Source organism: Dermacentor silvarum, chromosome 9 (genome assembly GCF_013339745.2).
Source record: "Dermacentor silvarum isolate Dsil-2018 chromosome 9, BIME_Dsil_1.4, whole genome shotgun sequence".
Classification (NCBI taxonomy): Eukaryota; Metazoa; Arthropoda; class Arachnida; order Ixodida; family Ixodidae; genus Dermacentor; species Dermacentor silvarum.
In genome coordinates, this window is record NC_051162.1 from 108742631 (window position 1) to 108770066 (window position 27436).

General features: G+C 45.4%; 1 long non-coding RNA gene across 1 annotated transcript; it reads right to left on the minus strand.

Moving 5' to 3' along the window:
- Nucleotides 1-2129: 2129 nt before the first annotated feature.
- Nucleotides 2130-8656, minus strand: LOC125939965 (uncharacterized). Its single transcript, XR_007463207.1, has 3 exons — nt 8454-8656; nt 4519-4666; nt 2130-2215 (listed from the first exon to the last, which is right to left on the minus strand). It is a non-coding gene; the product is annotated as an uncharacterized LOC125939965 (long non-coding RNA).
- Nucleotides 8657-27436: the final 18780 nt, after the last annotated feature.

Sequence of the window (27436 nt, forward strand, 5' to 3'; positions counted from 1 at the left end):
GATGTCGTGGCTTCGATCTCGGCCGCGGCCTCCCCATTTTGGTGGTAGCGGCATGCTAAAACGCTTGTGCATTGGGTGCACGTTCAGGAAACCCATTCGTCAAAATTAATGAGCAGATCTCACGACGGCGTGCCTCATAGTCATATCGTGATCCTGTCACGCAAAACAGCAAATCCTAGTCAAATTTGGTGGCGCGAAGCTGCAGGAAATTAGAACTGCAGGGATTTCTCAGAACGAAAGCTTCCGCAGTCGAAAAAAAATTCACTGCCATTCCACTCTGTGAAGGTGGATGACCAGCGAAGCTGTGTATGTGGTGATTGATCGTTGCTCCGTCGAAACCATCCAAGCTTGCGGGATCGGAGCCACATGGACGGTTCGCATTTCTTTTCGCCTCGCGGTGCTGGTGGGCAGCACGCTGACGCTTGGCGTCCGTGGCCCGCTCATCGTCGGTGGTCTCCTTCTGTCGCCCCATTCCCTTTTCTTTCCACGCCGTCGTTCTTGGTGGGCACGCTGTTCTTCTTCAGACCGTAAAACACGCGGCCTACCCATTTCACAGTCTGAGCAGAACTGAGGAAGGGAGCCTACGTAGAGCATGACGTCAAGAGACAGAAGACACTCAGATTGGTAGGCACTAGTTTGAATACGCGGGATGGCGTACACGTGTATGGTGCGAACGTAGACAGGGCCGACACGGGTCAAAGCGTAGTATCTGTTCTTATCAGCGTAATATCTACTACGGGTTACATTTCGACCCAAGATATTAAACTTATCTTTGCAAGTTGGCGGAGTGCTTGAAGCCGGCCCGGTATGCCCGATCTTCGGGATTTTTGGTCTACGGACATCGATCCGCTAGGAACTAGCGATATACAGCTTCGATGTAAAAAAAATCATCCTAGTCGGAGCTGACGAAACTTCCTCCGCCGTACGGATTTCCACAGAACTGATTTTGCCATACTAAGGATTAGAGTGCTGAAAGTTGTCATATTCATTTTTCAGGGTTGATCTGTCTGGTTCAACAACAGGCGTATGACTAGGCAGATTAAGGAGTTGTGTTCTACAGATAATGGTAGCTGAAACGCATATGAAATGCCTATCTAAACGCAATAACTTTACTACAAAACTATATGGAGTTACCTATACCAGTTACCGTTATCTTGCATGATCCGACTTCTTGCTATACCTGCGAATTGACTATTGCTATCGCTCCATCTTATCCTGTGTTGTCAACGGCTGCATTTTTCATCGGTTGGTCCCTTTTATATTCAGCCTTTTTAAATATCTAATAGGCCTAGTGGCAATGACTTAGGTGTACATTAGATACGCGTTGCAATATAATTTACTTCCCATTATCCGTGTCGCCTATTACTCTTTGACATATTGCTAAAGAACGGGGACCGTGCTTTAGCAAGTATGTCTTCATAAAGGCCAGTCCTCGGTTGAAAGGTCGCAAATAAATTGATGTATTTCAACGTGGATTTCTTCAAAAACTATACACTTGACAGACATTCTTATCTTATATATATATATATATATATATATATATATATAATAAATTATGGGGTTTCACGTGCCAAAAACACCATCTGATTATGAGGCACGCCATAGGGGGGGACTCCGGATTGATTTGGACCACCTGGGGTTCTTTAACGTGCACCTAAATCTAAGTACACGGGATTTTACTGCATTTCGCCTCCATCGAAATGCGGCCGCCGTGGCCGGGATTCGATCCCGCGACCTCGTGCTCAGCAGCCCAACACCATGGCCGCTGAGCAACCATGGCGGGTACACCACCGTGGTTGCTCAACACGAAGCCCTGCGACTGTGTAAGTACGACAGATGTATACATTCTATTCCAATAATGTGAATTATTTGCAAATCACATTTTGCAAAATGAAGGGCAAGCTAAAGTATTTCTTTGCTGCCCGTTTTAGCACATGGAGCATTTTATTGTTTTCACTCTGGCTCTATTAAGTCAAGAAACCAAATAAATCGTCAGTAGTTTCTCAGAAAAACTTCTGTTACCAACGAAAAGCTCTCCAGTTATGGTGGCAAATGTCCCACTTCTTTATTAGTTTCATTGCAGCAAAATGCAGCTGGAAGCATTTGTGAAGAGTTGACGGGGTATTCAACGACGATCAATCTTGACGGGAAATGTCACGCAGTCCAAAATATAACCTTCGTCCCTAACTTTGAAAGTGAAAACCAGATCGCCATTCTGAAAGTAAAAAGAAAGTGCTATAGTGTTTCTTTTCTTTTAAATATAGAAAAAATGATAGGCCAGCTGTCCCGAAATCCCAAATACACTACTCGGGGAAGAATAACAAAGAAAGAAAGAACAGCGAAGAAAACAATCTTAACACGAACGCACTAGGCACATTCAAGAGAGACAAGCCCGCAACCGTTCTTTTAAAGATACAGCTACAAGAGCTGCCAAAACAACAGCAGCAGCAACAGCGCTCTCTAAGAACAATATTATAAGGCACACACCGTATAGTATTCAATCGTACCTGCACGGGACTGTCTTTTGCCGCCGGTTATTCGAGAAGATACGCACCGGAGCAAATAAACATGTGTGAACAATATCTCTACCATTATCTTTAATTTTTTTTACGTGCAACGAATGAACGTTGGGGGTGAATGACTGGCTTGCTTATAAACCCTGCTAACGGAGTAAGCCGATATTTTAGTTGACATTAAGCAGAAAAAATGGAGCTGGACAGGCCATGTAATGCGTAGGATGGATAACCGGTGGACCATTAGGGTTACAGAAAAGATACCAAGAGAAGGGCAGCGCAGTCGAGGATGGCAGAAAACTAGGTGGAGTGATAAAGTTAGGAAATTCGCAGGCGCAAGTTGGAATCAGCTAGCGCAAGACAGGGGTAATTGGAGATCGTAGGGAGAGACCTTCGTCCTGCAGTGGACATAAATATAGGCTGCTGCTGCTGCTGATGATGATGATGATACACTGTTGTCCCTCTTCTCCCGCCGGTCAGGGCAGCACCCAACAACGTTGTATCACTAAAAATGTGAAAATATAACCATCGCCTCAATGTTATGTATAGCGCTGAAAAGTATTCAACCAAACTGTATGTCATTAGAATAAGTTCTCACAGCGACAGTATTAGCAAAATTGGAGGTATGTCATCGCGTATTGGCAAAAAGTCCTGGTTCTTTCATTATTATATTGAAATGCATTTAGGCAACTTTTTGTTTAGACAACTCTCTTTGATATTGCACCGTTGGCCTTTCCCTTCATATTACAAAACAATTCACACCAGGCTTCAAAACACTAATGCGCGACAGAGGGTATGATAAGATGTGCCACTAAAAGCTAACAATTCCGGTTATATTTAACCGAAACATTCACCATCCTATGATAGCGTATACGGTGCGGCGCCTGTAACACGGCAAATGCGCCAAAAGAAAATCAATTAGAAGAGAATGGCGGCACTAACCACTCCCAGGAGACCATAATGTTCTATTTCGCAACATTTGTTTTCAGCCCTGATTAAATGACGTATATAAGTACTCTTCAACATTATGAATATTCAGAATTTACAAAAACTCATCGAAATAGACAGAAGTATTTCGTAGATGGCTAATTGCCTGTCCCGGAATCTCTTAAATCTTCCAGGCTACCCTTATGTCTTATATAAGGACCATTCTTGAGCCATATGTCACATTAGGATCGATTTTAATAAGGTTGTTTACTTTATACGCTCGTATGTGGAATGACTAAATGTCGAACGAGTTGCTGAGGGTTCAAGGCGCAGAGATGCCGGCTTGGAAGCACGGACCCAAGTACGAGCTCAACACAATCGCCGTTTAAAGTGAAAGTCAACTGAAAGGTCGCAAAGAGGTGGACATAAATCGTTATTTTCCGCGAGTTTAGAACTGGCGTAGTACTTGCCGTTGGGCTTGTTGGTGCACGTCAAAATAACATTGAATTTAGAGCGAAAAAAACGATCACAACGAGGGAAGGACATAAATCACTCGTACTGTTTTTGCGTCCTCCCCTCTCTGTAACCGTGTTTTTGACGCTAAATTCAGCATTATGGGAACAGGAACTTGAGAACGTCGCGCGAGTGCCCGCACGCATTCATAATTTACAGGTTCATTTTGTCTTTCCTTTTCTACTGAGTCAGGGTGTGGAACGTTAAGGTTGCCTCTCCGTGCCGTGAAATCACATTGTCTCAGTCTCACGTAAGGCAAGGCATATGCTGAAACCGTTGACGTTAACAAAATCGAGGTATTTACTCACTATTATCAGTACCATATATATATATATATATATATATATATATATATATATATATATATATATATGCTACGCACATGTGATCAACCTATTTTTCTGCACAGCAGGCAGGCCTTCATTTGGTCTTCTAAAGTGAGGCATGCGGGATTCCAATTTGGGTATAATAAGCAATGCACTTGCTTTGTATAGCTGTCGTGATACAAAACGTATATATATATATATATATATATATATATATATATATATATATATGTACTTACCCCTACGCAGGACTCGGCGGACGGAACGCTAGGAAGCTTGAATACGAGGTGGAAGGTGTATCCACCTGCTCTTATGGGGCACCGGTTGTTCCAGTCGGAACTCAGTTTTTCTTCCACAGCCGTCGTGCCGTTACAAAGCCTCGCTTCTCTGCAGAGAGTATATGAACAAATTGATGAGAATTCAAGCGCTGCGGAATCCACAGGAGGAAGCTATGCAACACTGTCTCGCAGCTGAATATGTCTCCAGACCTGTCTAGTTAGAAGTAAAGCGTGGGTGCCTTTGCCAATCATTCTGACAAACAGAATGACACGAATGCAACGAGAAAGGCAGTTAACCGTTACAGGTTATTCGATTTTCTGCCCTGCCCTAGGAGATGGTCAGGCAGAGAAAAAGACAGTGCAGCCGCATCTACCCAGCCGGTTCCGATAACAGCCCTTAATCACGCGTAGCGCCATGAATACAAATGACGGATAAGGCCATTTGCGCAGGTTCATTCACCTTAAAGGTCCACTTACAGCACTAAATTATTTCAGATTGATAAAGTACTTATTCAAAACAGCATACTCGTTCATTTCACAGTAATAATGTTATTTCGTTGTAAATTGATCTTTGTAACGCGCTTCAGAACTCGGAGGTTCAAATGTATGCAGATAACACTGCTTAATTACATATACTGTCAACTTACTTTCCACTCTTCTGATATAATATCTGATATACTGTCTGAGTTATCAAATATTTCGTCCCAGTTCGTACAACACAAATAGACATTAAACAGCGAGAAGACATAATAAGACGTTTCCCACTCGAGGAGAAACATGTAGACACTGGTCAAGTAAATATTAGTTTAATGATTATTCCTATTCAAGAAGTTGCTTCTTTCAAACGTTTGGGTGCCATAATTTCACCAACATTTACACTGGCAAACTCATATTCAGAATATGTGCAGGAAGCTACACCCTCGTTAAGTCTAAGCAATGTTTTCTCCTGGAAATATCTGTCTCTGTATTTTTTGTTTTGTCGTTGCCGTATTATTTACTGTCTAGAATCCTGGAGCGCGACATACATGACGCACTTCAATAATTTGCTAAATGTATACATGAGGGCTCTGAAAGCAATTACTCAATTGGTACACCGCTAACGATGTATCTAATAAAATTTTCTAAAGGCAACGTGTGCTGTCGGTGAAAGCACTAGGAAACCACAAGATCTCCATTGCAGCCACTGATCCTTTACGTACAAACTTGTATGTTCTGCTAACATCTTCTATATACCATCATGCAGTACAAGACATGCTTCCAAAGCCAACATTGACCTGTATTAGTGTTGGATTGTATATGGCAAAAGAGTAATTGAATTCTGCGGCAAAAAAAAAAGATAGGAATATGTTATCCCTGGGGGTTCTAACAGCACGTATCGTTAAGAGTTGCAAATTGTTTCTTTTGAAAACCAGCCTCTCTAACGTATTTCCTTCATTTTGTGTTTTACTGTGTGTATCCTAATAGCTTATAAGCTGCACAATTGCTTCAATCTGTTTTGATGAAAATTCCGCAGGTGACCTGCATGTTTCACTCTCTCATTTAACCGGAAATTAGCGTTTCTTGGATATATTTTCATATATTTCTGTATAATTTTCTGTGTAATTGAATAACGAAGTGCATTGATGGATGGATTAATGGATTTATAGAGTGAGCGAGTGAGTGAGTGTTGATTGATTACTAGACAAAAAGTAAAACTCACGATTTCATGCTTTTAATTTTCGCCCCGGAACAGCAGCGCTGCGCCTCAGTGTGACGGTCACAGATTTCAAAGTATTTCTTAGTAGTTTGGCCAGTCATGGCTCAACAAAAGCTGCCGAAACTTGCGAAATTCAGCCTATACCTCCTTCAGAATGCAGTGTAGGCCACAATTGCCAATAATAGATTACCTAGGCCGGAGCAGACCTCGTCGCAATCACTGACGTCACGGAGAGTTTAAGGGTCTTCTCACTACCACAGTCCTCGCACTTTGGCTTGTTGACCATTTCAATGTAAAAGGCATAAAGACCTCGTTAATCCTTCTTTGAGACAATAAATGTCCGGGGGTCATAAGCTCTCGCTCTCGCAAAAAAAAGCAAGAAAAAGATTGAAGAAGCAGGAAATGTGAATCGCTGTATATCTTGTTTCATCCAGGTGCGCTACATGGTGGCTTAAGCGAACGTGGAAAAGTCTGCCGATGCATCCGATGATAAATGAAACACATCCGCGCTGACTGAGATAGTGACCAACTATGTTGAGGCTGTGAGTGTCGTTTCTACCTGTTCTTTCTTACACGTCGTTAGCTACATTGTTTAGATGAAAAAGGAAACCTAAAATAACCTCAATGCAGAGAAGTCATAGCTTTTTTCCTCTAATCTCCTGGAGTCAGGCCTTTCTTTTTTCTCAGAATAGGAGGCTACAATATATTTTTGTATGCGGAAATCAGAAGTTATAACACATCACGGGGTTGCTTAACACACAAGAGACACGTTAAGGTAAACATGCTGCATAAGCGCTACTAGCCTTAGAGCCTATCAAATGCAATGACATGTACATATACCAGACTGCTACTGACTTTATGCCTTACACCCAGAGATACAAAAACGTACGAAAAACGAAAAGATGCTTCTGCAAAAGTCGGCCTTTATACAACTTTTACGTTTCAACAACTTTAACATGCGTACAAACTAGACCGCTTAATATGCCTTGCCAAGAGAAAAAAAAAGTTCGCTTTATTGATGGCACAAAACTTTGTTGTTGGTGTGTTTGAATATATGTTGGCTCACTTCAATATATGGCGCCGCACAGTCACATTTGTCGCTCGCGCACGCAGGCACATCAATGTAGCAAGCAATATACATTCGAGCTATACCTAGAACTGCAAACATTGTATAATTTATATTTACTCGTCATTTTGGTATGGCTGTATTAATTTTTCTGCATGCCAGATGGATGTTCTAAGTTTACTATTCCTCCAGCCTTTCCGCCGTACGCGTCAACGATGTGAACTTAAATTATGCCTGCTTCTTACTCTAACATCATATTTGCCTTTTAGGGATGTAAATAAAGAAATAAATAAAAATGGCTAACTAATATGTAAATAAATAATAAACTATATAAATAACTGCGAGATATTGAAGCGATATACATATAACCCAGCTGCTTACTTATTATTTTCTCAAAGGTACCAAGCATGAGCTGTTAAATGTTAGATTAGGATTTACGTCAGTCCAGTGGTAGATTCCACGGCAGTCACGAAACACGACGTGCTTTAGTGGATCCAGATGACGAGGCTGTCCCCAAACAGACGCGACAACAATGTCCATCGTGCATGCAAATACGCAATGGCAATGATTCTCATACCCTGCTCCTTGATGTAATTGTGTCCGCTTAGGGGGGGGGGGGGGGGGGGTGTTTACATTGGTAGCTGGGCGAATTGAGAGTGCTCCCTAAAACATAAGAGAACGCGAGAAAAACCCAAAACCGAACAGCTCTGTTCACTGGTAACAAATGTGACCAGGCAGCGAAAGCCGGCAAGGCCCTGTGTGGCATGAATGCTTTTCAAAGCGATGTTTATAGAGCCGCACGCCGGATTCAAAATTCCTACTGATGAATACGCAAACACGCATTCCCACTTGAGCCCAGAGTGGGTGACCGAAGCTTCGCGTGACATTTACACCGGTTCGCACTTTTTCTTAGCATGTCACCCCCCCCCTCCCCCCACAAGAAAAGTACTGAACAAAGTCTACAAAGTTAGGGACAATTTGGTGATGCGTACCCTACACCTTGAGGTGTATAATGAGCTCAATGGCCTGGCGAAGCCATCACATAGGCCTGCCGTCTAAAAACAGAAGGCCTGACGGCATAAGACGGCAGAAGACGGCAGAAGGCCTGCCGTCTAAAAAATTGTATGCCCTTACTTCGGCAGATAACTGTAGAAGCACGGAAGTACGTTTCCTCCCGTGTTGTTGACGTATATTTCCAAGACGGGATAGCTTCCAAAGGTTCGGAGAACTTGGACTCTCGCGTCCACGGCCACCTCCTGTCCCAACGCTGCGTTGTCGATGGTGACGCTGTCGATGTTGATGATTGACAAGTCCGACCCTGCATAAACGTGGCATAGCCGAGAACGCCAGATACATTGATTCCAATAAACCAGCATTTGCAGCGCTTTGAGGGGGCAGCCATCTTTTCTACTGGCTGCGGGAGCTGGCATAATGAACAGGCGTGATAGTGTTCGGCCTGTTTTTATCGCGTGCTTATCCTTCGTGTTCTCTCTTAATACACTGCCAAGCTCTGAACTTCAAAATTCGTAAAGATACCGCGAACATAAAAATAGCGGGGGAAGTTTGCGCTGAGAGTATACCTTTTATGGGATACATACGCACTTCATATACGATGATTTGCCTCGAAAAGCAGCACACAAGCTGCCGCAGAAAAAACAAACAAAGAAAAAAAGTTAGAACCAACACCGTGTTTAGGTTAAATCTGACTTTTTCAGTGGTTTTGCTGTTGACGATTTCGTGTGCTCCAGAAAATTGTCTGAATAAACTTGCTCAAAGGAAAAATGCCCCGTATGACATATGACGATTTTCGTTTCCACAATAGGGTGGCACAGTCACCATCACAATTTCTTTCTTGCATGCAGTTTCTTTTTCAAGTCTTTAAAGTCGCCGCCACATTTTTAGTCGCTATTAAAATTTTTTTCGGCACAGCATCTATATTTCCCAGAACTTGACGCAACATTCGTAAAATTGTAGTGCGAGCGCAAATTCGTAAGCAATAAAAACGAAAAACAAAATTTAAGAGTTGGCACGTATGTTCTCAAAGGCGTTGTCGTCAGCCGCCCCGTAAACAAACTAGCAGCCCCTGCACTGGCCATGCCGACTGATGTTGACGAGGGTCGAGATTAGGTGCGCTTCCTCTAATCGCAGGCACGAAATCAAACGATTCCCGTATTCACCAAAAGCTCTTACGAAAGAATTGTTCACAAGATCGTTTTCCAGCCAATCCTGGTGCAGGGAATCATTATTCAAGGCAGTCAGCCAGCGGGGAAAAGCACTCATGAACGAAACGTTTTGTTAATTCAACCCCTGGTCTATGTCGGACGCCAAATAACGATGCTCTTTACGGCAATTTCTTCATTGGGTTCGCCGCTGCAAAGACGCTGTTGTCATGAGACACAGTGGAGTAAGCCTGACGATTAGTTTTGACCGCCTGGGGCTCTTTGACATGCACTTAAATGTGAGTATACTAATGGTATTGCATTTTCGCGAACGAAATGCGGCAGTCGCACGTGGGGAATCAAACCCGGGACCTCCTGCACAGCAGTAAATATCCATAGCCACTGAGCCACCACGGATGGTTAGAATGTCTTAGGTATTGGCTCTGCTTTAAAACGTAACTGAAATTTATCTTTTTTCACGGAATACGCTGTGACGTTTGTCTACAAGGCACACAATCCACAGTTTACATTCACCAGTGTCCGAGTCCAGAGGAAGTGGCATAGCTGAAAACGATGATTAAAAATTACACTGATCGTGAGAAACAAACAATAGAAAACCACCAACAAGTAAGAAAACAAATGATCCATGTAGACATGATACTTTCATAAATACGTTCCGCTAGTTTTTTTTTTTTTTCTTTTTTCTCAAACTGAAAATACCACTATTACTACTAATTCAACGGGCAGTTGCTAACTTGTTAAGGTTCTTTGTTTAAGAATACCAGTTATTACAGAGATATATAAATCAGGGGTGCGGGGGTTCTGGTCGAGAAAATATAGTTGAAAATCCACGACAAACTTACGAGGACACCTCGTCACACTCGGGCTTTGCGACGAACAGGCCGCCAGGTGTATGGCAACCAAGAAGCTAAGGCAAGCGATTATCGTCATATTCGTTGTCAGTCGCGGCATGCTTTATGTCCCCTGACAGTGCTGCCTTTGCCTTTTAACCACCGCTGTTCACGTCGAAGAGTCGACGAGAGTGAAGGAAATATGAAGACCGGCCTGCTTTATTAAAGCCACTTTCATCTCTCTACCAGGTTGTCAGTGCTTCATTCGACACGTCAGCTGTACACGTCACTTCCTGTTACCCGCCCCCTCTAGTTCCACGCTTTTGTGCGAGGGCTACAATACACGCTGTGCGTTGAAATCTGTCTCGGTCAGTTGGCCTTGAAGGCTTTACTGATACCATCGATTCTAGAAGTTGCGGCAGATACTGAAAATGGCAGATACTAAATACGGCAGATACTGCATACGGCAGGTACTGAAAAGTTTCAATTGAAAGTTTAGATATAACAGCCTGCACACTAAATTGTTGATTTCCAGTTGGTAGTCTCTCGGGCTGCTGCTTACTCTTCTGTTGTAAGAGCAGTTTGGCTACAAGGCGCACTTCATGAGTACACGTGCCGAAATTGCAGTCCCGTTGATATGACATTTGGAGAGTTCAGTGGTTTCAGGAAACTCCTTTGATTTATTATTACACTGCGTGGGCAGCTCTTGACACTGTCCCGCTTTAAACAGGCCGCTGATCTGTCCGAATCAGTACGGGTACAGTTTGCGTGATACTCGTGAATGCGTACGATAGCAAGTAGAAGAAAATAATAAAACCCTCTTCATTGCTCAAGCAGACAGGCAGAATGGAGCCAGGATGACATGCTTCCATAACGATGCAGTAGTGGTTCCACCTTGTCGGTCCGTGTACAACCGGGACATTGTAGTCTTTCTAGACGGGCTACAATCGCACCTCCTTGATGTGAACTTGCTATTTTGGCCTCCATTTTCCAGTATAGACATCATTTTTTTTCTTTTGTCATCTCTTGCTACATCCGCTTGTTATACGTTCGTGTGATCCTCTGAGTTTCCGGAGCAGTACACTCATAAAAAAGGATCGTAGTAGTTACCACGAAGTGTCACACTATTTACTACCTCGGTATAACTGCAGGTCGCAACGATAAGGTTAGATACAGTACTGATTGAACAACGTATTCACTGTTACTAATGGTTATCAGCAACCAATTCTTAATGTAGTTCGCACAACCGAATTCAAGGTTACATTCTATAACTCATACATGGCACCCACCCTGGTTTTACGAAACAGCTGGTCTGATATATGCAGCAGAGGCGAGAATCTTTGTGTCTGGTGGTGCTAATTGCGGTTGGAATTGGGTGGTGAGACCCATTGTGTAAAAGTACCTACATTGTTTATCTAGTATTGTTTCAAACTCTATATTTACCAACTGCAGTTATACTTATGTAGCAAACGGTAGGACACCAGGTAGTAAGTACTACCTTTCTTTAAGAGTGTAGTTGCAGAGAATTTCATGGCGCTGATTCCCTTTCAGAAAGCGCTGATTTAAAAGTGCTACACAAATAAACAAGAGGCAAACACAAGTTCACAAGACAAAGCACTCTGTCCTGTGGAACTGTGTTTCCGTCTCGTTTCTTCCTGCAATGCTTTTAAATCAGCGTGTTCTCAAAAAGAAATCAAAATGAACTAGCCCAATTTATTGCTCCATTTCATACCATTAACGTGTTTCCTGGAATGTTTAAGCGGGGGCCATTATTCAGGTTTGCAAATTCAGTTTTCCAGGTTCGTTTGGAAAAAAACCTGTGGCTCCAATCCACGCTGTGAAGGTGGTTGGACAGCGAAGCTGTAAACGACACCCACAACGATTACCAATTGTGACATCACTTGAATTCACACACGTGGCTCTACAAAGAGTGAAACCAGAGACAAGTAAAATGTACTTAACCACACCCTTTATTACTTCACAACGACATTATATTCACGCTGTTCTTCTGGCGTCTTTACTTTCCGTGGTCTACCAATGTTAGCCTGGAATGAACTGAATCAGTTGCTAGACCGTGGTGACGTCACTAACTATTTCTATGCTGTTGGGTACTTTTCACTTGCAGTAGCTTACGCAACCGTAATCTTTACCGGGACACACACGCGGGAGAAGGAACGTAGCTTCGCATTATTCGCAGACGTCATTATCATACATTATACGGTTTGCACTTCAAACGAGGGTTTTGAATGACGTCAACCCCTTTCGTAGCATCCGCAAACCTAATCTTTACCGGAACGCGTCGGTGGGTGTTCCCGTTGTTCACGCGCACCTTATCATCCATCATGTGGTTTGGTACTTGTTTTGTGGTTTTTCTTTTGAAAACGAGTGTTGAGCTGTATGCTGTATGCCTAATTTAAACGGATATATGCTCTTTGTATTCAATTTTAGTCTGACGCTGTAAAAATTCCTGGCTCTCTTGTAATCGAGAGTAGATGTAAGCATGAAATGGCTACCATATGGCGTCTTTTGCTGCCTGTGGTGCCAACGCCTTCAACCTCGCTTCTTTTGCAACATAGTCCGACGCACTCAGCGTCTATCGCCGCTTTTAACAGGTTGTTAGTCCGGGGAGTGTGCGCAGGAAAACCACGTCGAGCGATGACGTCACCATGCGTCGCCTAGCAAAGCGTTGCCCATGCAGCGGCAAGTTCGGAAAGCTACGGAGGTGCCTATGGACGGTTTGCCCGCGAATTTCTAAGCATTGAGTTTGGTCACACTTGTCGAGTTTGTGATAGCAGTGGTTTCGGCAATCGTTCAACCGGTGTGAAGACGCGCTGGACGAAGATTTGCCCTGCGTAGTTGGGACATCAGACGGCGACGAAAACAATGACGATGGCTGGTAGAGAAAAAAACAACATTCTACATATTTTAATGACTGAGTGTTCATTGTTGTTTGGGCTACTGCTGATCCCATCGTGATACCGCGTAAAATAAATTTTGGCCGATTCTCGAAGAAAAAATCACTAGGGCTTAGCTCAGCTAACGTTGGATTTGCAAAGCGAAAGCTTGGTTTGGCCTGGTTAAGTCTTGCTTTTATTTGGTTAACCTTTAATTTAGCTTTAAGTATTATACTTTACGAATTTCACATTGACACTTTTCATCTAATAATAATATTCGAGAAGTTGAATAATTAATTAGGACTAATTATGTAATTAGGCGGAAAGCAAAAAATAATCTGAGTATCTCCAATCAGCGGCAGACGACATTACCTTGGTTCTGCCCAGCTACAAGGCATTTTCATATTGTTAAATCTTGGTGCATCTGCATGATAGTTGGCACACCGTGCATATATATATATATACCCGACCCTGACAAGCTTCGTGCTGTCGCAGAATTTCCGCGGCCGACAACAGTGAAAGAGCTCCGGAGTTTTGTCGGTGTCTGCTCTTATTTTCGTCGCTTTGTCCGCAATTTTGCCTGCATCGTCGCACCCCTGACGATGCTCCTGGCTGAACCTGGTGACCTTCGTAATTGGACTCCGGCATGTGAACAGGCCTTCATCACTCTGCGTCGTCTACTGACCTCACCGCCCATTATCCGTCACTATGACCCGAGTGCTCCGACCGAATGTTCACACGGACGCCAGCGGCGTTGGTCTTGGAGCCGTCCTTGCACAACGGAAGCCTGGCTTTCCGGAATATGTGGTTGCCTACGCGAGTCGTGCCCTCACAAAGGCAGAAACCAATTATTCTGTCACAGAAAAAGAGTGTTTGGCTATCGTTTGGGCTTTACGCAAATTTCGCCCTTACTTGTGTGGCCATCACTTTGACGTTGTGACAGACCACCACGCGCTTTGCTGGCTTGCGATACTGAAAGACCCATCGGGGCTTCCTGGCCGTTGGGCTCTTCCACTCCAGGAATTTGACATTCGTGTTATCTATCGCTCCGGGCGTCAACATTCTGACGCGGATGCGCTCTCTCGGTCACCCATGCGATCTGACGACATGCCAACCTCATCCAGGAAGTGCCCGGTTGCTGCGCTTACGGTTTCTGACATGCCTTCTGAACAGAGAAAAGATCCATGGATTGCGTCTCTGATTGACATTCTCACTACTTCTTCAGCGGCTGCATGCCCTCGAGCCCTTCGTCGCCAAGCCACCCATTTTGTGCTACGGAACGCCATCTTGTACCGCCGGAACTATCAGCCAGACGGCGAGGGATGACGCAAATGGTGAGGGATGACGAGCAGCCATTTGCACGTGTTTCCACGCCGACCCACTACAAGCTTATGCTGGCGTCCTGAAAACGTACGAGCGGCTCCGTCAGCGGTACTACTGGCGCGGCATGTATTCTTATGTGCGCAAATACATTCGGTCATGTGCAGCCTGTCAGCGACGCAAGACAACTCCTCATACGACAGGCCCACTGCAACCTTTACCGTGTCCTGCACGTCCTTTTGACCGAGTTGGGATCGACCTTTATGGGCTCCTTCCATGCACCACTAACGGAAATCGTTGGATAATTGTCGCAGTAGACCATCTAACGACATACGCCGAAACTGCTGCACTTGCTTCGGCTGCTACTCGCGATCTCGCAGCGTTCATCTTACGACATTTCATCTTACGGCACCGCGCAGCGCGAGAGCTTCTCAGTGACCTAGGCCGTGTCTTCTTGTCGGACGTTATTAATGAGCTACTGGCAGCGTGCCGCACTATTCACCGCTCCACTACGGCGTATCACCCACAGACTAACGGTCTAGTGGAACGGTTCAACCTCACTCTTGGTGACATGCTCACAATGTACGTTGCGTCGGATCATTCCAATTGGGACGACGTCCTCCCTTTTGTGACTTACGCGTACAATACCGCCACTCAGGCTACCACAGGCTTCTCACCATTTTTCTTCTTTATAGACGTGGACCATCCTCTACCCTCGACACCGTACTTCCGTATCACCCGGACGCCTCTGAATTCACCCCGCTTTCAGAAGTTGCTCGACATGCTGAAGAGTGCCGTCAACTGGCTCGCTCATTCACATCGGATACCCAAGGCATCCAAAAAGATTGCCGCAACCACGATCAGCCAACACAGTCCTTCGCCGTAGATTCGCACGTCTGGCTTCGGCTGCCATTCCAATCTCCAGGCCTTAGCCCCAAGCTTGCTCCAAAATATCAGGGTCCGTACCGGATCGTCGAATGTACTACATCACCTGTGAACTATGTGGTCGAACCGGTGACACCATCTTCGGACAAGCGCCGCCGTGGCCGCGAGACGGTTCCCATCAGCCGCCTGAAGCCGTACCACGACCCCCTCGTCGTGTCATCACCTTAGGTCGCCGGGATGGCTCATCTTTGCCGCTGTGGGCACTGCCATCGCTTCGGCGTGAGCCCCGAGCTCGAGCTGCTGATGCCTAGAGCTAGGACTGTGCATACAAAGCCACTTGCGATCCCTTGGACGAGCTTCAAATAATCCCCCTTTCAATATATATATATATATATATATATATATATATATATATATATATATATATATATTGAAAGGGGGATTATTTGAAGCTCGTCCGAGGGACGAGCTTCAAATAATCCCCCTTTCAATATATATATATATATATATATATAAGAACATGGTTAGTTATGCAGCACATGTTGGCGGATTGACTGATAGTCAAAGCCGGCAGGCAGGCAGTATCGTCTTTTCAGTCATGCCTTATATGCGTTAAAATGCATACAGTACTTCACGCACGTTCCCGGGCTAACTGTCTATGTATCTATATAAGTGTTCAACCGTTTTCACACCTACCTGCTTGACTGGGTGATCTGCTGAGGGAACAGGGTTCGCAACAAACCATCGGACCATTTTGGGTCCCGCAATATGTGGCAATGTGCACACACGTACCACTCCCGAATGAGCCTCTTTCACGCCGAGATGGGTCGTTGTAGATGCGGGAGGTGGTAGGTACTGTTGTTAAATGAAATTCTCTGACGACTTGGAGCATGGTTATGTGCAAATACTTGTGTGCTGGTCTTCAATGAACCTCTGATGCCAACATTGTTCATTGGGTATGTGCCAGTAGGTGTGTCACGCTCACTAATGAACGTCTTTGACGCCTACTTGGGCAAAAAGCTAATGTGTCACTCTACAACGACGAAAAAAAAACTCTTACTAAATTTATCCGACGCTGAGCGGAATCCAACCCTCGCTACAAGGGTTCCTCAAGAACAGTTACTCGACGCTTTAACAGGCTGCGTCACAAATCCACTGGATATGTGCCGATTTTCAGTGAAGGCCTTTAACTCCAAGAGAGGGAGAGAGATAAAGAGTGAACTTTATACAAAACAGCACACGAGCCTAGGTAGATCTTCCGCTCTGCAGTGGGTGGTCCCCCTCAGTCCAGGAGTCCAGCGGCCTTAGCTGCCCTTCTCGCTCGGTTGACCAGGTTGAGATGGTCCGTCGAATCGGAGCTGGACAGTGCTGCCTCCCATTGCCGTGTGGTGAGGTGTGTAATGGGGGTGAGCTCTGGTGTGCTTACGCAATCCCATACCATGTAGGTAAAGCGTTGCGCATTGATCGCAGTGTGTGCATTTGTAGGAATACCGCGCAGGGTGTTTGGCGTGGTAGAGACTCAAATGTGGAGATGTGTTTGGCGTTTTCGCCATATTAAGGCTTCCTCTCGCGTCAGAACATTATGAGGCGGCGGTAGTGTCCTTCGTAAAAGGCTGATAGTTTTGTAGGATGTGCGTGCAGGTTAATGGTATGGGCTCGGGGTGGAACTCCCAAGTCGTCAAAGCAATCCGGAGTCTACCATTACGGTGTCTCTCATAATCACATTGTGATTGTAAGAGGCACGTAAAACCCGAGAGTTTATTCATATTTGTCCATCAAAAACAAGAACGAAAAACACTTGCAAAATTCTAGACACACCTTCGTGGGTTATAATGTTGGAACCCCTTGTGCACGAGGATCCGCTGTTTGAAGGTGTGCATTTCATCACCAAGACGACTAATGGACTGAAATGTACAGGTGATGTTTTCACATAGCGAGTTTATTCGGGCCAGGAATAGTTTGAAAAGAAATCAGTCGTGCACTAATTTGCAGCCTAATGGAATAAGCAATTTTAAAGCAGCCGATCAATATTTCTGGGCTCTAATAGTGGCTTTATAATTATGTCTCATTTTCTTTTTCGTAAAGTGCAGCACAGTTGTGGAACAAATTACCGACAGATCTACGATCACAACAGTCATTTATATCTCACAAAACTAATTTTCACTATTTCATGCTTACATCACTACATCAATAAGAACGCAACAGGTTGGCACTGTCACAAACACCTTTTCTTTCCTTTTGTTAATTCATTTGTTCATTGCGTTTAGACAAAAACATATAGTCTAGGGGCTCCTTTAACAACTCCTGCGAGAGATATGTGATCCCACCTTTATACAATACCCAATTGTGTAATACAAACATCTGTGTGCTATAATCGGCAAGCGCGGAGCTAGGTGAGCTAGATCTATTCCGTTCGTATATTACTGCTCAAGTCCTGACGTCCTCTTCAGTTCAGCCCAATCGTGACTGGGAATGACACGCAGTCCAGTATGTAGCACTCGTCCTTTATCCTGAGCGTGGCCTCCAGCTTTCCATCCTTAAACAAAAGAGACACATCTATACCTATAAACAACAACACATGGAAGGGTGGTGGTGTTGAGGGGAAATATTATAGCAAATGGGGTTTGCAGATATTGAGGTTCATATTATTAGCAGTATAAAGCTGAAATGGGGTTGGGCAGGCAATGTAATGTGTAGGGAAGGTAATCAGTGGACCCTTAGAATTACAGAATGGGTGACAAGCGACGGGGAAGCGCAGTAGAGGACGGCACAAAACAGGGTGGTGTGATTTAATTAAGAAATTCACAGGCATAAGCTGGGTGTCAGCTGGCTCAAGGCAAGGTAGCTTATAGAGAAATGGCAGAGGATTTCGTCTTGCCGTATATATAGAATAGGATGATGTTCAAACAACGTTTATCCAGTGTGTTTTCACGATAGGAAGTCTGAATCCGTAACGACTGACATGATGAGCATTGATATTGCATTACTCTCAAACTTAAATCACGCAAACCACCCTATTTCTTGAAAATATAAACGATAGAACACTCGAACGTATCTTGTGAAAGGCTTTGTTGCGTGCGTGCGTGTTTGTGTGCGTTTGTGTGTGCGCGCGCGCAAGAAAAAGGAAAACGCACTCACGTCCACGCATGACCTTGCTGTTAGACCGTCAGCCAGCTCGAACGACAGGCGCGCTGTGTACGTGCCAGCTTTAATGGGACAGGTGTTGTTCCATTCCGCGCTGAACAGCTTCTCTTTGTCGGTCCCACCGCCGCAAAACCTCAGCTGTCTACGTGGTCACACACGAGGAAGAAATGAAACTGATGAAAAAGAGAAATGTATCCCTCATAAATTTGTTCACATCGTGTTATATATGCACACTCCTCTCTCCTTCACTAGAAAGAAGTCACCGACTTTACGCTCACGGTATATTTGACCTCTATCCGGGAGCTCGAGCGGCCAGTCGCGCGGCAATTTAGCGTGTATTTGCGGGGTTCTTTCATGCTCGGAAAGAACACTTTCGTGCAGCACATGCTGAGCAACAGAAAGCTGTATCGGGAGTTTTGTAGCGAAAGCTACACTGACCGCATTCTCGCCGTTTCACTGTGGCCGGTGGCAGCACCGCGAGCTGAGCCGTTGCCTAGCAACCGCCGCAGCTAGCAGCGTTTCTTTCTCTATGGTCTGACCACCCCAAGGCGTCTTACCGGCGTCAGACACGCGTCTTTCGCCCGGCGAATTGCTTCACTGGAGAGGGTCCCGAATGCCAAGCGCGCGAAGCGAGCGTCGGAGACTGAGGAAGAGCTAGCCGTTCGGCTCGCAAAACGCTTGGACTTGTCGGCTTATAATTTATACCTGGCGTATATCGATGAGTGTATACCTAAGTATAATAATTGCAGCTAAATCAAAGGCCAACCAGGGCAACCAAGCCTTAACCAGGCTAAACCAAGCTTGCGCTTTGCATATCCAGGGTTAGCTGACCTAAGCTGCAGCCAGTGTTTTTTTTTTTTATGTTGCTCTAGAATTTTATCATTGACAGAAGTTTCAGTTTCATTGACAGAATATTCAGAAGTTTATTCATTAACTAAGACTAAAAATGTAATTAGGCGGAATGCAAAATATTATCTGAGTATCTCAAAGCGACGGCAAACAACATTACCTTTTTTATGTCCAGCTACGTGGCATTTGCATATGTTAAACTCTTGGTGCATGATAGTTGGGACATCCGGCGTCATATGTATAGCCTGTGGTATTTGTTTTGGCTGTTACTCAATTATAATTATTATTCAATAAATAACGTTCATTTTTGTGTAATTAGGTGCCGCTTGAATGACACGCAAGTTGTAACAAAAACTCGAGCTGCTCGGTTTTCCCCAATTATTCTCGCTTGTTCTATAGCGATGGTCTTGACTATGGCAGCTTTTATGCCAGTGGCCTGCTCTAGTTTTCCCGTGACGTCTGCGGTTAGAAATCCACCGCCACGGCCACGAATGGCACTGGCTAGTACTTCCAGGCAAGCAAATATCCATACGCACGCCTAAACACTTGTTCGTGCACGTGTATGAAGGCTCCCTACTACAAGTACTAGTAGTATCTACTATGCATGCGCCAATACTCAAGACATTGAATGGAAGTTTGACTAGCGTGGTACGCTCAGTGGTAGAATAACACACACCTAGTGTGGACCTTGTGGTTTGACTCTTTCTTTCGTTTCCGAGTTCCCCTTTATTCCGGCATTTCAATTGACAATAACCGATAATTGCTCGCACGATTTACTTGTTTTTATTCTACACGGCCACATACCCAGCGGCACATGTTGTCTGCTCGGCAAGACAGCGACCAGCGCACGCCCAGTGGTCCAAGCTAGTAGACAACTTGGGTCATTGAGTGAAAGAGGTAAGATACAAACAGACAAACCAGAAAGTGGGAAATGTTCACCCTACGAGGAAGATGCGCCACAGTAGTAGAAATAAATGTTTCTATCTCGCTTTCTCCCCCAAACAATTCCAATTACATAAACAAGATGGTGCCTCTCGGTTCCTGTTACAGTTCTCGATTTTGAACCTACTTTGGCACTACGCTGTATGCGCACGGAAGTGGCGTCCCGCTCGATGTGTTGGCGGCCCGGGCAGTGTTGATGAAGAACTCCAATGCGGGATTGAATCCGAAGGTGGGGTAGACGCGAAGCTTCAGCTCAGCGCGCAGGGTCTGCCCCAAGGTGGCGGACGCGAGGTCCACGCTTTCAATCCTGATGAATGGAGCGTATGTTGCTGCGAGTGACATGGTGTTCAACGCGATAACTGAAAATGAGGCTCAATAAAGGAGGATTAAAAGGATGAACTCGCTCAGCAATATAGTTATCGTCATTTGGAACTCTACACATTTCTCATTGTTCCGCAGATTCATCTGCAACAATTTCGACACATAACTGGTCAAAAACACCTAATGCGTGACATCAGAGAGAACGAAGGCTCTAGAGTATTTAGTAATTTCAATAAAAAGCAACGATCTTGCTCAGAGAGTGATCACATACCACACATCGCAGTCAATCTTGTGCGTGATCGCCATTGTTCAAGGACCAATGAATGAGCATAAGTTCTCGCACGCGTGATAAAATAAAACAGTGTTTGAGTGTGGTTTGACACCTGTTAAGGTTTGGAAAGTTATAGCGATGAATATATTTATTTTGTTACCAGTAAGCGCAGAATTTGGCATCCTAAAGTTGATACACACACTCGCGACCTTAGAATAAGTATATAATGTTGTATTTTTACAGTACATATACGTATATTTACACAAAATATATTGAGATCTGTTGCGTTTGAGCTGGCACCTTAGTTATACTTCCCCATCTCTTCTTTTTTTATGCTGTAGTTTGCCATGTATTCGCACCTGAACATGCTTCCAAAGTCACTGAGACGCCTGTTTGAAAATATGGGTTTTACATCATGCATTGTGAAATGAACATATTAGGTTTCCGGGTATTACGTGTTCCAACAACAGCACGGGACTGTTGCTGGCGTTAACAAAAATTATAAACCAATATTGTCGCAAGGTAAATGACGGCTTTGTTGAATGAAGTCGGCGCTTACTAAAAGTGTAAACATACCCCATCGGTGCCAGAACGTCACTATAAACAGTTAGCCACCACCCGTTTATGCTCGCGCGTTTTAATAATGCTGTGAGGTTGAGCCTAAGAATGATTCGGCATCAGTTGTCTTACTATTGCATCTTGTCAGGCTCGGTCTCTGGGCATGGCCAGCGGTCAAGTGCAGAATGGTAAATAAGCCAATGACGTTAATGGTCAGGATCATCGTCGTTCGTGAGGCGCTGATGTGTGTCCGTGTGCCGCACAGCATTCACTTTGAGGCGTATCAGTAAACGGATGCTGAAAAGGGGCCTGCGAAGGAAGCACATTTTACCACACTATCTCTATCTCCTGTCTTCCGTTCTGTATGCTTGACCCTGCCTTTTACAATAATACATTGCTCCTTCATGAGGATTTATTAGGCCAGTGACTACTTCAATACATTCAGGATCTAAGCTCCTACAGCTGTATATCATGTTACTCGACTTTTACGTAGCGGTTTGGAAAAATAAAAGAACCTTGCTTTATTGCATGTGGTTCGTTCTTGTAGATTTATCGAGCACCTCGATAGCAGTTGTTGCTGAGTGAAGCGCAGGGTGAATGTCTGAACGTATCACGATCCAATGTTCCGTGATGTCTAAGATACCGAGTTCCATTTTTCCTTTTTGATCGCGAACACAGATTAGTTATCCTCTTCGACAGACATCTCTTCACTGTGCTTTAAATGTGTACTGCAACGAAATTTCATTTTGGCTATACTTCTTATAGTTGAGTAGTACTCGTATATACAGGGTGTCCCAGCTAACGTTATCGAAGCTCTTAAAAAATGTCACAGTTTCGCCCTAAGGGCGAAGCAATCAATGCGATAGCAACACAGCAATGTCATACGAAGTAAGGTGAGCGACTTTGGTAGCAACAACACGCAGAACTGTTGTCGACGCCATCGGCGTTCTGCCCGCGTTAGCTCAAAATGCGTGTGGCGTTGGTGACTGTTGCTGGAGCCTCTGATATAAATAGGCACTTGGTGCCGCAGCTAAACGTCGCCTCCCTTCCCTCCCCCTCCTCCACGGCCTCTCGCGCGTCTGAAGAAGGCGCGTTTGCTCTACATATATGGTGATTGTAAAGGAGAAAAGAGACGCCTACTTCTGCAGCCCTTAAGCGAGCACGGCGCAGAACGCGCGTTTGTTCTCCGCCGCGCGTTCACTCCCCGTGAAAGACGCGCCCCTCGCGCCCTTTCACTCGCACATACAGCGTTCGGCGCGCGGCGACGATTTCATCTCCAAATGACGTCATACGGAACCTCACGGCGACGGCGACGGCGACGCCGACGGCAGAAATCTGCTTTTGAGTGTCCATATAATTGCTATCGCAATAAAATAAAATATAGAGTGTGTGAGGACGCAACCACTGGTATTCTGTCAGCAGTGACGTACCACAGCAGGATTTTTTTCATAATTTAACTGTCCATAATTAAATGAGTATCAATAACGAACGTTTTAATTACTCAATTACGGGCGCCAATTTTGTTTTAGGAAGTAATACCTATGTTTTAAAACATCCGATTCAGTTTTTTGAGTGTACTATGTCTTGCATAATTATTTTGCCACGTTACAAAGAAAACGCGCGAAATATGAAAACAGCCGCATGATTACGAGTCCGCGCGCCGCGACACGAGCGGTCCCAGGCGTCCACCAGGCGGTCCCAGCGTGGAGTCGGGGGCAGGAGCATCAGGGTGCGGTGGGCCATTGCGAGCACGAAACGAACTGGACCAACTGTGTTCCGGGCGGTAAGCGCACGTGGGACGAGGTGACGACGACGACTGGCGATAGCGACAGTGGCGGGAAATATATGGTCAAACCTAAAGTCCCTAGATGTTCTGAAAGCAAAAAAATTGTGTGTGGCTTAGCTCGGCTATGCCAGGATATACGTAGCGTTAGCAAAGGTTCAGCTGAAGGTCCGAGTCGCACTGGCGCTTTCGCTGAGTTTCACAGTATATTCAGTCGATCGGCGAGCATTGACGTCATCGACGGCGTTTTGTTGTTGCTGCAGGGGTGGTCGGGCACGTCGCTCAGCCTCCTGGCGACGCCGCTTTGCTAGACGTTCGTCCCTTTGCTCCAGTGTCTCCGCAGCACGTTTAGCCTTCTTCTGTTCATTCCTCCTACGCTCAACCGCTAATTGCCAGGCAACTACTTCGGGATCCGATGAGTCAAGCTTCTCCGTTCTTCTGCGCTGTTGAGCAGCATTTGCGCTCTCCTTCTCCATGGCTATACCACACTGGCAAACGCCAGTCAGAAGCGCAGCGGCTCCAGCGCAGTGTCAGACGGCGACTGCACAGCGAGCGCGCCGGCGCCAGCGCGTCTACCACGGCTACGACGTCACTCCTCTGGAATGCGCAGACCGGCGGCGGTGAGTCGCGGCGGCGGAGTGCGCGAGAGGTGCCGGCTGCGGTGGCTCCGGTGCGCAAGCCGTGTGACATCACTGATCCTTGCGCATGCGCAGCACGGCTCTTGATGTGCCGCGCGAAACGGGCTTGGCTAGGCCAGTGTAGCTAACGCTACAAAAAATGTCTAGGGACTTTAGCCAAACCCATTGCGGATGAAGCATATTCGCCGGTGATCGTATGTGCGCCGCTGGTTTGGATCGCGGTATTCGGGATACGTCGATTTTGGGCGGGGTGGTCGAAAGAAATTGCAGACCGCAGATCGCCTACTTACAGCACAGGAGGGATGAATGCCTGCTTTCGCCAACTCTTCGCGTACGACCCCAGTGACCTACGTTGGCGTCAAATAGGTTCGTTGGGTTCGTTGAAGAGCAGAAAATGGGTATACTGTGCCAAATACCCAGTGATCGAATATCCAATTTGGTCCTACGGTTGGTTCTGAGTACTGTTCCTTCAGCACAGCAGCCTGACGCGCTGCCCATTCGACCAAGGCCTCACCAGATAGCCAGGATTGAGGTAAAGCGGTTAGGTATATTATTGTATTGAGATCCCTTGGAAAGTGCGTGGTATACCTTAAGAATGCTGACCGCTTTAAAAGTGGGTTTGAATTTCTCCGGCACTGCGTGTGGCGCGTCGCGCGAGGCGCAAGATGTGGCGTCACGTGGTAACCTTAGGGTGGCGCTGTGAGGTGGCACGTCATATGCCGAAGGAAGCGCGACAGAGGTGATTGACTGCAATGCACGGCTAATACGTCACACGTTTCGTCGACAGTAATTCTGATGTAGTTTCTAGCGGAACTTTGGCATTTGCAGTGCCTATTCGGTTGCGCAGCGCCCACAGACGCCCAGCAAGAGAGGGCGCTAGGTTCGTCGCGCGCCGCGCATCCCACGTGTCTGGTCACGAAAAACATATAAACTGCTTTCGATAGCAGCTAATGGGCTCGCATTCTTTCTCGCAATGTCGTCCAAGTGGCATTATTATGAGGCTTTTTGTGAATCATATATATATATATATATATTGTTGCAATAATTGTAGGGTAATATATTTGCGTATCTTTTCCACCCAAAGTATGAAACTAAAGTTATCATTTTCGGGTTCAACACCCAATGCCAATCACGAAGAATGAACGACACCGGCGTATGAGGAGCTCGGTATCACTCTTGACCGGCCCGGATTGTTTACCGTGCAGCTACAGACACGAGTGCTCTTGCATTACGCCTCCATAGAAATGCAGCCGCCGCGGCCTGTAATAGAATCCCCGGTCATGTGTTTATCCAGAATTTAAATTTTAGGGGGTTACCAGAACGGGGGCGGGAGGGGGGGGGGGGGGGGGGAGATTGAAGCGGCTTGCGCTCTTTTCACCACGTTTTTTTTAAAATTTAATTAAGGCGGAACACTTTTTTTCAGCAAATGTTGACGGAAAAGCTGCTATTTAGCAGAAGTACGCTAATTAACCTTTTAAGCAAGCCTATTAAACCACATGTTACAAGGGAGTTCTTGCTTGTTGGTGCTTGTCGAGCTGATGTTGTGCAAAAAATACAACGAAGTTGGAGACAGACGGAGAGACACGCGGGCACGAACGAACGCTGTATATAAGGCCAGAATGTGTGCCTCGTTTTGCGGGATTATAAATTCTATACTACATTTAAACAACCATGCCGTTCTGTCACCTCTGAAAATTGCAACACAAGGGACAGCGTTATGAGTTATTTGATTGCACAAAGTTTATTATTTTTTTCTACACAGAACAAAGTGAAACAGGTTCTTAATCTATAAGTCTTGATAGAACACAGTGCGGACGTTTTCAAAGCAAGGTACAATATCATTTTGCACTAGAAAAAAAAACTATGTACAATAGACATAGAGCAGCCATATACCTTAAACAACACAATTAAAACACGACAACTAAGAACAAAAAGTATATATACGCATTATGTCCGCTACAATCAGTTACATACAATATCCGAAGAAACTACTAAGGCCCACCGTGGCTGCCATATTCACGAAGTAATAATTTATAAAAAAATCTAACTGGTCCTACCCAAACTATACCGTGTCATATAGTTACACATTGTCACCTCGCACGTGTTTACAATAGCCGACGTGGTTTCTTGGCCGACATCATGATGGCTTGGTCCACAACCGCAAATATTGCTCCTTTTTTTTCGCTTCTTGCGTTTCTAATATTGGGGATACTTGGGATCAACGCATTTTTTTTTCCAGGATGAGTGCCTGTCTGTAAGCGCGGAGGGGCGGGGGGGGGGGTGTTGGTCTGGAATAACTTTTGGGGCGGTGTCGGGATCCACCTGGGGGCGGCTGTTGGGGGGTTGTATAAATCCCTGCCCCCGACAAAGTACTCTGCAGTACACGGCAAAAGCTGAGGGCCTACAACAGTGGGTCAAAATTATTCAGCTTGTCCTTGTTCCGATTTCATCTACTTGAGACGCTACTTTTAAGGACATCTGAAATTTTGCGACTTCTATAACAGCGCGGCTTGTAATTAGCTGTTCGGCAAGTGGTGAAAAGGCAGTTTTCTCGGCGCTCATAGACTCTCGTGGATAATTTATCGCGCCCTTCGCTCTGATAGTTGCAAACTTTGCTGCGATTAGCTATCGGGTACCAGTTCCGTAATCCAAAGGCTACCAACAGCTACGTCGGCCAACCGTCCTTGTTGGTTCACTCCTGTCACGTGGAAGAGGGCGCTTTCTTCGTTTGTTTACATGATTTACATTCTCCATATGCTAATATAACCGATTCCACAGGAAAAGCTCCCAATACCACCCACGCATTGAAATAGGCAACCCAGAGGGCACTTGTCACGTTGCTACGCTGTGCCGGCGCATATGCGCAGACGACGAGATGCACTTCAGACGAGACGCGCCATCAAACGCTGTCCCAAGCCGTCCTCCGGTATGGTGGCGCCATCTAGTTCAGGATCCTGCAAACGTACCCTTCCATGCAGCGTAAATCTTGCGCGTAATTTTATAAATAGCCATCGGATCCTAGCCAAAATCATGGACTCTCAACTTTACGCATTGCCGAAAAGCAGTTGCTACCGCGTAAATGCTTGTTCTTGCACTATAATTTGATTATTTTGGGAGTTACAAAACTGAGAGGTTGAGAAAACGAGAACAAGATGAATGCTGGAGCCAACGTTTTGACAAGTGGACTTGTCTTATTCGAGGCGACATATGCTCTCCTCGGCATAGTATATATGGGTACGGTTCTTCTTAAGGGCAGAGAGGGTAAGGTTGCTTGGCGAGGCAACGATCGAGGGGGTGTTGCTACTGAGAGGGTAGCAACATGAAGGCGCCTTTGCGGTTGCCGCGTTTCGCAGCCAGCTTTTAACAGCGGAGCTGTTTTACGCGCTTCGTTAGGGCCCGTAGTGCGAACAAAAAAAAAATTGCCGCGTATCTGCGTGCTTCGCTGCAAATGTCGTGGAAAGACGATACTCTTCTGCCGGCCGTACTACATGAGTGCTGGTCT